The 12726-nt window shown below is 38.2% G+C and overlaps 1 non-coding gene across 1 annotated transcript; it reads left to right on the top strand.

Annotated features, from left to right (window-relative positions):
- Window positions 1-3032: 3032 nt before the first annotated feature.
- Window positions 3033-3139, top strand: LOC121208685 (small nucleolar RNA R71). The gene has a single exon (XR_005903816.1). It is a non-coding gene; the product is annotated as a small nucleolar RNA R71 (small nucleolar RNA).
- The last annotated feature ends 9587 nt before the right edge of the window (window positions 3140-12726 follow it).

Here is a 12726-nt window from a genome sequence, read left to right as displayed (position 1 = left end):
TCGAGGAGGGAAAAATCCATAAATATGTTCAGCCACAACTACTAAGTTTAACTAAAACAATAAGTTCAATGGCATACTTTTGTAGCATTAGCATGGTGATATAAGTAAAAATGGAAAAGAATGGAATGCAACATACTATATGAATGAATAGAAATGTCAAAACAAGAGGCATGAATATTTCAACTATCCATGACTATTCACTTCTAACTAATCAAATAGAGTAGAGAAATCATGTAATGAGTAAGAATTTGAACATGAAAAGATAATAACTACTCTAGATATGAAATGTGAGTGATAAAGAGATGAAAAGAACATAAAAAATGCATAGTACTATGATAACTTAACATGAAAAATGAGTGTAATTAAAGGGAAAAGAGTAAACAAACACTAGAAAGGGGAGAATGAGCGTCAAAAATGGAGTTGAAGGCGGCGCACGGGCATGGTAGGGAGGGTGTGTGGACTTGCAGCGGCTAGGGTTAGGGTTTTTTGGGTGAAGAAGACAATGAATAGTACAACCTATTTATAGATTTTGGGGCACACGGCCAGGTAAAATGCCTGTGTTCCCCAATTTCAGCTCGTGTGATTCGCGAATTTTGAATTTGGGCACGTCTGACAATTGTCCCATGCACGTGTTCCTTGGGCGTGTTCGTGCGCACGGCCGTGTCGTATGGCCGTGTCTGGCGTTGTTCGCTTCTCCCACGCCCGTGGATGCATCCCTACACCCGTGGTAATTTAACTAGATCGACCATGGTTGCTTGGCACGGGCATGTCGCACGCCCCTGCTATTTTGGCAGGTTCACCCACGGTCATGTCGCACGGCAGTGGCGATTTGTCATAGCCCGTATTGGGGAAATCTTTGCCCTGTTTTCACACAGCCTTGAGCACGCCCGTGTGCTTGGCCGTATCTGTGTGGTAAACCTGTATTCAAGAGTTCCATTAGTAAGTTAGGTGTCAAGCACTAAAATTGAAAGAAGTTAATACAATTAGTGCTCGGGTTCCCTCCCGAGAAGCGCTTATTTATAGTCTAAGCTCGACTTACCTCTCCATTGAATGGTCATGGTGGTTCGAGGAGTTTATACTCCTCATTCCTGCTACCATTCTCATCAAAATAAGGTTTTAGACGGGTGTTGTTTACCTTAAAAGTGTCGAACTTAGGATGACTTACCTCGACTGTACCGAATGGCAAAATGCTAAGTACCGTAAGAGGGATTTTTTCATTCGGATTGGTGGTGACAATATGAGGATCTGCGGTAGCTAATAATACTTTATCTTCAACCTTAAGTTGATTTGGGAAGGCATTGAGCTCGTTCTGGCATAGGTTTGGTTTATCGTGTGTTCTCGGTTTATGCATCCGCCATTCATCTAGCTCCTCAATTTGTAGCCTTCGATCTTCATGAATAGGTCCTCTACTATTACTTGATAATGGCTCATGTTCTTCCTTCAGACTCATTTCCTGCACAGTAGGTTGCATCATATTGTCAGTTTTAGTAGAATGGTTTAGACGATCACCTTCAATTTCCGATGTGTTGCCAGAATTGTGAGCTTGAAGGGTGATTGTTTCGTCTTCCACACGAAGTGTGAGCTCACCTGTGCCAACATCAATAATCGTTTTAGCAGTTGCTAAAAATGGTCATCTTAAAATCAAAGGAGTGTTGCTATCCTCCTCTATGTCTAGAACAATGAAGTCAATGGGATATATAAATTTATCTATTTTAACTAGCACATCTTCAATAATACCCCTAGGAAATCTTATAGTTTTATCTGCTAATTGAATACTCATCCTAGTTTATTTGGGTTTCCCAAAGCCTAATTGTTTAAACATTTTGTAAGGCATGACATTAATACTAGCCCCTAAATCAGCTAATGCATTATTAACATCTAAACTACCAATTAAGCAAGGAATCGTAAAACTCCCTGGATCTTTTAGTTTGTTGGGTAGTTTATTCTATAGAATAGATGAGCAAACTGCGTTTAGCTCCATATGCGATGCCTCGTCCAACTTCCGCTTATTTGCTAAAAGCTCCTTTAAAAATTTCATTGTGTTTGGCATCTGTGATAGAGCTTCAATAAATGGTAAGTTAATATGTAATTTTTTTAAGAGTTTAAGGAATTTACCAAATTGTTCATCTGAGCAGTCTTTCCTTATCGCGTTAGGGTATGGCACACAAGGTTTATAATCGACATTCACTGATTTGTTTTTATTATGACCTACCTCGCCTTGATCTCTGCTCACCACAATTTCTTGCCTCGATTCTGGCTCAGGCTCAACGAATCATTCTTCATCTTGAACATTAATCACGTTGAGTTGTTCCCTTGGGTTGGGTTCAGTATTACTTGGCAAGCTACCTTGTGGTCGTTCAGAGATTAGTTTGGAAAGCTGGCCTATCTGAGTTTCGAGCCCTTGGATCGATGCTTGTTGATTTTTAGGTGCTGTCTCAGTGTTCTGGAAACGAGTTTCTGACACCGAGATAAATTTAGACAGCATCTCTTCAAGGTTCAGTTTCTTTTCCTGTTGATAGGGTGGTTGTTGAAAACCTGGAGGATGTTGTGGTATTTGATTTCCTTGACCGCCCCACGAAAAATTGGGATGGTTCCTCTAACTTGCATTATAAGTGTTACTATATGGGTTATTTCGGGATCTAGAGTTATTGTTACCCATATATTGGACTTGTTCCTCCTCGATGCTAGGGTTGAAGGGTTGATACTCTGTGAATGCTCCTCCTTCATTCGTTTCGCACCTCATTACTAGATGTACCTGAATAGAACCAAGTAAACCATCAATCGTTTTATTTAGAAGTTCTACCTGGTTTGACAACATAGTAACCGAATCAACGTTATAAATGCCTGCTGTTTTAGTTGGCTTAGTCCTCATGACTTGCTATTGATAGTTATTCAGTGACATCTCTTCAATAAATTCGTAAGCCTCTTTAGGTTTTTTATAGTTGATGGTTCCCCCAGCTGCTGCATCAATCATTTGCCTAGTCGATGGATTCAGGCCATTATGGAATGTTTGAACCTGCAGCCAAAACGGTAACCCATGGTGAGGGCACCTTCACAGTAAGTCCTTGTATCTCTCCTATGCATTGTAAAGAGTTTCTAAGTCCATCTGTGCAAACGAAGAGATATCATTACGTAATTTGGCCGTTTTAGCTAACAAAAAATATTTTAATAGAAATTTTTCGGTCATTTGTTCCCTAGTAGTAATTGACCCTCGTGGTAACGAGTTCAACCACTGTTTAGCTTTGTTCCTTAATGAAAAGGGAATAACCAAAGATGATTGGCATCGTCAAAAACGCAATTAATTTTAAATGTATCACAAAATTCTAAGAAATTTGCCAAGAGAGTGTTTGGATCCTCATCCTGCAAACCATCAAACTGAACAAACTGTTGTATCATTTGAATAGTGTTAGATTTTAGTTCAAAATTATTTGCAGCAATAGCAGGACTAACTATACTTCACTCAGTTCCTGTTAAATTAGGTTTGCATAATCATACATAGTACGAGGAGTAGGATTCTGATTTGCTAGTTCAGCGGGATGTAGCTGATTATCTTGGTTTTCAGCCATCTCCTCGGTTGGGGTTTGACTATCGTCCTCTTTTTGGTTCTCTGTGGATCTTAAGCTTTGCCTTATTTCTCTTTGGTTTCTACGAACTGTGCGATCAATTTCTTCGTCAAAAAGTAGTGGTCCTGACGGGTTTCTTCGAGTTATAAACTATAAAAACATGCCAAGAGAAAGAAAAAATTAAATTAATAAATAAAAAAAATAGAATTAACTTGCAAGAAAAATAAATGGCTAAAGTAATAAAAATTAAGCATTCCTAATATCTTAGTTCCCCGGCAACGGCGCCAAAAACTTGATCATGATTTTTGTGTGACAGGTTTTAAATATTTATAAAGAATCGTTCTTGAAACTAACTATTATCACGATGTAGGAAAGTGTACCTATCGAACAATAGTATAGTTTTAGCAAGACCGGATTGTCGAACCCAAAGGAACTAAAAGTACTAGTAATGACTGTCTTTTTATTATCTAGCCTACGAATAAGAGGATTTTGTTTTAACTAACTAATTATCTAAACTAAGAATTCACAGAAAATAGAATTAGGGGATTACTTTTGGAAAACGATTGAATTAAGACAATACCTAAGAAAGAATCCACCTAGACTTCACTTGTTATTCTGACTCCGAATCGGATGATTTATTCATTTAACTTGTCCCGTAGAGATCTCTAAGTTATGTTATTATCCCTATTCAGGACTAATAACATCTAATTATTAGATTGAATAAATGAGACTTTTCTCTAATTAGCACCCTAAGGTTGCATTAACTCAATCTATGGATCCCCTTATTAGGTTTCACCCTAATCTGACAAAATCTTGTCACCCTATGTCTAGGCGCACAATCAACTCTGCTTAATTATGAAAAATGTACTCTTAGAAAGGTTCTATTCCTCCTCTGAATAAGAGTTTATCTTAAATCAGTATCCTGGGATATCAAAAAAAGAATTAAGAACACATAATTAAGAACAAGTTAAATATTTACCATACAATTCAGAAAATAATAAAAAGATTCGTCTTAGGTTTCATTCCCCTCAGGTATTTAGGGGATTTAGTTCATAACTAAAAAGGAAAACATCTTATAAGAATAATGAATACAAAACATAAAGAAATCCCAAAACTCCTGAAGGGAAATTGAGTGGAGATCTTCAATCTTGATGGTGAATCCGGCTTCTGAGATGGATCAATTGGCTTCTCTTAAGTAGTTCCCTGCCTCCTTCTCCCTGTGTCCCCTTTCCTCTTCCTTTAGGGCATATTTATAGGCTTTAGAATGCCTTAAAGCCCTAAAAATTAGCCTTTTCCGAATTGGACTCAACTTGGCCTCGGCAAGGACACACCCGTGTGACACGCCCATGTGAAACGCCCGTGTGCGATTACTTTAGGCTGTGGTCAAGCCTGTTAAATAGGCCCGGGCGTGTAGTCTACCCATGTGAGTCGTGCTTCGATTCTGCCAAATTGATATGGCCGTGTGGTCTGCCTATGTGAGGAAGTCCAGGCCATGTTGATTTTGTGCTTTGGCCCATTTTCTCCGTTTTTGGCTCGTTTCTCGTTCCTTTCGCTCTCTTATGCTCACCTAAGTATAAAACATTAAATTAAGGCATTAAGAGCATCAAATTCACCAATTCTAAGGAAAAATCATCCAAAAAATACATTAAGCATGGGGTAAAAATATATATAAATTACGGTTTATCATGTATTCACGTTCACATGTGTTAGTTGGACATTCATACAGGAAACGTAGAAAGCAGAATTTGAGTTTTAGATCTCAGGCTACGTCTATGGCAAGCATGGGTAACACTAAACCTTCCAAGGTTGAATGTCCGTAGTGTGGCAGACGTCATTCTGGCAACTGTAGAGTGAGTGAAGGATCTTGTTTTAAATGTGGTTCTCTAGACCACTTTATTAAGGACTATCCCAAGAGGATGAAGAAAGAAAGAATTCAGAGTTCAAGGTCGAGTGGCGTAGCTTCTTGGGGAAGACCCTCGAGAAACGTCAAGAATGAGTCCAGTAGTAAGAATGCGATGCGAGATACGGTAGTGAGGTCTGAAGCTAGGGCTCTGGCTAGAGCTTATGCCATATGTGCACACGAATATGCAACTTCTCCTGATGTGATCACTGGTAAATTTTCTCTCTATGATACTAATGTTATTGCTTTGATAGACCCTGGCTCCACTCATCCGTATGTGTGTATGAAATTGACATCTAGTATGAATATACCTGTCGAGTCTACAAAATTTGTAATTAAGGTGTCTAACCCATTAGGAAAGCATGTGATAGTTGATAACGTATGTAAGAAATGTCCTTCGATGATTAATGATCATTGTTTTTTGGCCGACTTGATGTTGTTGCCGTTTGACAAATTTGATGTCATACTGGGTATGGATTGGTTGACACTACATGAGGCTATAGTAAATTGTAGACAGAAAGTTATGGAATTGAAATGTGAAAAAGGTGAAATTCTTCGGGTTGAATCAGACGACGCGGATAAGTCGCCAATGATGATATCTTCGATGGTTGCTCACAGATATATGAGAAAAGGGTATGAAGCTTATTTGGCATAGATATTGAATACAAAATAATCTGAATTGAAAATCGAATCAATGTCGGTTGTGTGCGAGTTTGCAGATTTATTTCCAGAGGAATTGACGGGTTTACCTCCAGTTAGAGAAGTTGAATTCAGTATTGAGCTAATGCCAAGAACGACACCCATCTTTATTGCCCCATATAGAATGGCCCCAACTGAACTAAAAGAATTGAAGTCACAGTTGCAAGAGCTAACTGACAAAGGTTTTGCGAGACCAAGCTTTTCGCCGTGGGGTACTCCCGTACTATTCGTGAAAAAGAAGGATGGCTCTATGAGATTATGCATTGATTATCGGCAACTCAATAAGGTGACAATCAAAAATAAGTATCCTCTTTCAAGGATTGATGACTTGTTTGATCAGCTGAATGGAGCGACGTGATTCTCTAGGATAGACTTGAGGTTCGGATACTACCAGTTTCAAGTGAATGACTCTGATGTGCCTAAGACTGCCTTTAGAATGAGGTACGGCCACTATGAGTTCCTTGTTATGCCATTTTGACTAACGAATGCTCCTGCCATGTTTATGGATTTAATGAACAAAATTTTTCGGCCATATTTAGATAAGTTTGTTGTGGTGTTTATCGATGATATTTTGATTTATTCTAGAGATGAGGTAGAGCATGCCGAGCATTTAAGAACTGTTTTACAGACTCTGAGGGATAAAAAGAAATATGCCAAGTTTAGTAAAAACAAGTTTTGGCTTCAAGAAGTTGGATTTTTAGGCCACATTGTTTCAGGAGATGGTATACGAGTTGATTCCAGTAAGATTTCTGCTATTGTCGAATGGAAGCTGCGAGGAACGTAACCAAAGTTAGGAGCTTTTTGGGTTTAGTAGGTTATTACATACGGTTTGTGAAAGTATTTTCGATGATAGCCACCCGAATGACGAGGTTATTGCAAAAGGATGTTAAGTTAGAATGGACTGAGAAGTGCCAACACAGCTTTAAGAAACTGAAAGCGTTGTTAACCGAGGCACCAGTGTTAGTACAATCGGAATCAGGGAAAGAATTTGTGATTTATTATGATGCATCCTTGAATGGACTGGGTTGTGTTCTTATGCAAGAAGGTATGGTAGTAGCTTATGCTTTAAGGCAACTAAAGCCACATAAGAAGAACTATCGTACATATGATTTAGAATTAGCCGCTATTGTATTTGCTTTGAAAATTTGGCGTCATTACCTATTCGATGAGAGATGCCATGTCTTTTCAGACCATAAAAGTCTTAAAAATCTGATGACTCAAAAGGAATTAAACTTGAGGTGATGAAGATGGCTTGAATTATTAAAAGATTATGAGCTTGTGATAGATTATCACCCCGGTAAGGAAAATGTAGTTGTCGATGCTTTAAGCAGAAAGTCTTTATTTCCTTTGAGAGTTATGAACGCACGACTAGTCCTATCTCATGATGGTGCTATCCTAGTAGAGGTAAAATTTAGACCAACTTTTCTTCAACAGATTTGTGACGCTCAGGAGGCTGATAAAGAGTTACAAGCCAAGGAAGCTCAGTGTGAGTCAGGTAGTGAATCAGATTTTCAGAGAGATCCTAATGGTTGTCTGAGATTCCGTGGAAGGATTTGTGTTCCAAAGGATGCTAAGTTGACTCGGAATATTTTGCATGAGGCCCATAATAGAGGTACGTCAGTACACCCGGGTAGCACAAAAATGTATAATGATTTAAAGAAAATGTATTGGTGGAATGACATGAAAAGAGATATATCCGAATATGTGTCGAGATGCCTGATTTGCCAACAAGTAATGTCCGAACACCAAGTACCTTCAGGTTTACTTCAGCCTATCTTAGTTCCCGAGTGGAAATGGGACAGAATTACTATGGACTTTGTGATTGGCTTGCCATTAACATCGAGAAGCAAATATGCTGTATGGGTGGTGGTTGACAGACTGACTAAGTCAGCTCATTTTATACCAGTACTCGTTGATTATTCACTTGATAAGTTAGCCGAACTGTATATTTCTGAGATTGTGAGACTTCATGGAGTACCTTTATTAATTATTTCTGACAGGGATCCGAGATTTACTTCACGATTTTGAAAGAAGTTACAAGAAGCTTTGGGTACAAGGCTAAATTTTACTGTCACTTTTCATCCACAGACTGATGAACAATCCGAGAGAGTGATTCAGACGCTTGAAGATATGCTTAGATGTTGTGTTCTTGAATTTCAAGGTAGTTGGGAAAAGTACCTACCTTTGGTTGAATTTGCCTATAACAATAGCTCTCAGACGAGTTTGAAGATGGCACCTTATGAAGCTTTGTATGGTCGTAAATATTGTACACCGTTGTATTGGATTGAGCTTAAGGAGAATAAGATTCATGGGATAGATTTGATTAAGGAAACAGATGAAAAAGTGAAAATAATTCGTGATTGTTTGAAAGTGGCGTCAGATAGGAAAAAGTCGTATGCGAATTTAAAAAGGAAAGAAATTGAATATCAGGTTGGTGATAAGGTATTCTTGAAAGTATCCCCATAGAAGAAGGTTTTGAGATTCGGTAGAAAAGGCAAGTTGAGTCCTCATTTTATAGGATCGTATGAGGTTACCGAGAGGATAAGGCCTGTTGCTTATCGATTGGCTTTGCCAACTAAATTAGAAAAGATTCATGATGTGTTTCATGTGTCCATGTTGCGCCGATATAGGTCCAACCCTTCACATGTGATTATACCGACAGAGGTTGAAATCAAACCGGATATGACTTATGGTGAGGAACCCGTTAAGATCTTGGCTCGAGAAGTCAAGTAATTACAAAACAAAAGGGTTGCTCTTGTGAAAGTTTTATGGCAAAGATGAAGAGGCTACATGCGAGCCCAAGGAGGCCATGAGGAAACAATATCCAAACCTTTTTAGCGGTAAGATTTTCGGGGAGAAAAATTCCTAAAGGGGGGAGAGTTGTAACATCCCGAATTAGGGCCTAGTCAGAACAGTGGTTCTAAGACCACAAATCTAAGATATAAATAACTATTTTATGATTATTATGAGGTTTAAGTTATGAATGCATGCTTTTGTGAAAGTTTTATGAAGAAATTCTATGCATAAAATGTCTAATTGCATTTTAGGGACCAAATTGAATAAAGTGAAAAACTTGCATTCTAGAAGTTTTAATCATGAAATTGCATTAGATTATGAATTAGAAGGTCCTAATTGGAAATTTGACCAGTTTTTAAAATTTTGGAAAAAATGGACATGTATAGAAATAAATTTGAAAGAGAAACCTTAAGGGCATTTTGGTCATTAGGTAATTAAAAGAATAAAAAGGGAAAATCAAACCAAAAATGTGTCCATCTTCCTCATTGGCTGTCGAAAATCACAAAACACCATAGCTAGGGTTTTGTTCAACATTTCCAAACTCAATAGTAAGTGTTCCCTAGCCCCATTTTTAATGTTCTTTGTATTTTTGAAGTCCAGTAACATGATCTACCCATTTCTAGCTATATTTTGAGCTAGGGTTCATGTATGAAAATTGACCCATGCATGAAATTCTTGTATTTTGATGATTAATGAAGGAACATGAATGTTTGATCCATGATGAACATCTTTTATTAGGCCATTTTTAATGAAAACACCTAAATGAAGGGCTTGTTTGTAAAAGTGAAAAAGTGAGTAATAATAATGTGAAATAAAAGAAAATACGGGCTAATATGAGCATAAAAAAGGTTCAGCCAAGCTTAAGTAATCAAGAAAATGCATGCATTTCATTTTACGAGCCTAGGGGCTAAATTATAAATATGTGAAAGTTTAGGGGTCAAAATGTAAATTTGTAAAAGTATGATTTATGGACCCGTTTGAATAATGTGAAGAATAAATAAGTTAAATTTGGCATTATAGTTCAAGAAAAACATGAATTGGGACTTGATCGAGGAAAGAATAAAGTATACGACGACTAGGCTCAATTACCACCGTTTTATACCGAGGTAAGTACATATGCAAATAATGTGGTATGGTAGTATGTTTTAAATGCTTTAATATAATGTGATAAATGCTTTATGATAATTATGAATTATATGCTTATTGATTTTTATGGAAGCATGAATGTTATTATGGTCGTGATTTACGACGTTATAAGCAAGTACGATGGAGATACTATATGCAAGTGAGAAAAAAATCTCGTTTGAACCTTAGGAATAGTTTAGGATACAAGTGACATGTCACTAGGAACTAAGGAGTCTGAAATTGTTGAGTGGTCTAGGTTTGTGAAATATGTTGCATCCGAGATTGTTGAGAGGTCCGAGTTCATTAGGGATGTGTTACATGTTATGTGGTAGCTTCAGCTACGTTTGTATATGAGGCACTTATGTACAAGGTTTCTGTGTATCCAATAGTATTTTGAATGTTCAACGGGTATTGTAAAGAATACAATGAGAGTCCCGAGAAGGACATATGAAAGAGGTATGGCTATGGATACTTACGATAAGTATAGGTATGTATGCTAGACCTATGAGTAATGCTTTAATAAAGATCGGTTAATGATGAGCAAGTATATATATATGCATATGATGAGTAAGCAAAGAGGTTTGAATGAAAGAATAATCTTTATGTATATATTATCATGTTTTTGCATGTTAATTGTTTACCACTATTGCATATTATTTGCATGTGGACTTACTAAGATTTAATGCTTACTCCCCTCTCTTTTTCCATCCTTTGTAGTTTTGCCAAGCTAGCTCGGAGATTGGAAGCTGTTGGAGTACTCAATCACACAGTCAAAAGACTAATGGGTATAGTGAAATCATTATTTTGAATATGGCATGGATAGGAAACTTGGTCATTTTGTTATATGTGTTATGTTATTTAGCCAATTTGTGAAGGCCTGCGATAATGATGATTCATTTTGTAATGGCCATGTGATATGGCTCATACTTGATCATTTGGGTTGTAATCTAATTACCCATGCATGCATGTGCTAGTGTTTTAATGGAAGGACATGTTATTGCTCGATAAATGTATGGTAAAGTATAAATCTGGTGTTAAAGGACAAGGGATGACCTAATATCTTAAAAGGACTATGTGCATGAATACACAAATTGAAGTTATGGTAACAAGTTTAATAATGCATGAAATTGGTGTGGAATGCCTCTAAATGGTGTAGCAAATGAGTGTGCAATAAAATGACATTATGAAGATGTGAGAGTGCCATGGTGTGGAATGTTGAGTGCACAAATATGTCATGTTGCATGTTATATAGTGTGTTTGAATGTATAAGTGATTGAGGGTGACCATTGGCTTGGAAAATAGCCTCCAAAAAGGTTTACACAGGTAGACACACGGGCATGTGTCTAGTCCGTGTATAACACACGGTCTGCCCCATGGGCATGTTGAATGGTTGTGTGTCCCCTGCACCAAAAATTTCTAAGTCAGTATGCATGGTAGTAAACACACGGGTAGAGACACGGCCATGTGGATGACACAGCCTAGCACACGGGCTTATGCCTTGGTCGTGTGACCCTAAATGAATGATGACGTCATAAAAAAATGTCCAAGTTTTTGGACACGGACGATGTGTAATAGCCCGATTTAGGGCCAAAACAGAACAGTGGTTTCAAAACCACGAATCTGAGGTTGAAAATTTTATGGCTGGGTGTTTAATTTGATGTTTAGGACTAAATTGAAATAGGTGAAAAATGTGTGTTCTAGTTCATAAAGTACTTGATTGAAATGGGGGTTTTAAGTAGAGGTCCTTATCATTTTGATGTCATTATCATTTTGATGTCCTTAACTTGGTAGTTCCTCAAGAAAGACGTTCGAAAAATCCCTTATCATTTTGATGTCCTTAACTGAAGAGTCCCCAGAATCCGAAACACTTATGGAGGCCAAATATGCCTCACATCCTTTTCGGACAAACTTTTCCTCCACCAACGCAGAAACCACATTAGTTAGAAAATCCTAACATTCCTCAATAAGAACTACCTCATCGTCCTCCACGATTCTCAAGACGACCCTCTTGGTCACACAGCCCAAACTTACTCGGTGCTTGACCAACCAGTCCATCCCCAAAATTAAATCAACTCCTTGAACGGAAGCTCCATAAGATCCGCCAAAAATATTGTCCCTTGGACCTCTAACGGAACGTCTCTATACAATTTGCCAACTCGAATAGATTGCCCCAAAGGACTCACAACAGTCACCCCACTAAAAATATCCTTAATCGGAATCCCTAAAGTTTCAGACACAGTGAGCTACATAGAAGTGTGCAAAGCCTATGTCTATCAATGCAAGATAAGGTACATTATAAATTAAAAATGTAGCTGTAATGACGTCTGGAGCATCTCGGTTTTCTTAGTGATGAGCAGTATAAAACAGAGCAGGCTGCCTCGCCTCAGTATGTCCAGTACCTCTGCCTAGTGCTCTCTACCCATGGCCTATGTCGTTACCACCCCTAGCCTGACCACGGCACCTATGTGGCTGCTGAACTACCCTCGACAGCTGTGTAGTACCAGAACCCAGAGCTTGCACCTGGTCAGCCCACAGTGGATACTCTCTAACGCAGTGCTCAGTAGACCCACATCTCAAACATGCTCTAGTTGTCCCCCAACATATGCCTGGATGGAGTCTACCAAAATGCCTACAATGCGAGTT

Source organism: Gossypium hirsutum, chromosome A10 (assembly GCF_007990345.1).
Source record: "Gossypium hirsutum isolate 1008001.06 chromosome A10, Gossypium_hirsutum_v2.1, whole genome shotgun sequence".
NCBI classification, from domain to species: domain Eukaryota; kingdom Viridiplantae; phylum Streptophyta; class Magnoliopsida; order Malvales; family Malvaceae; genus Gossypium; species Gossypium hirsutum.
This window is presented reverse-complemented; position numbering and strand designations above follow the sequence as displayed.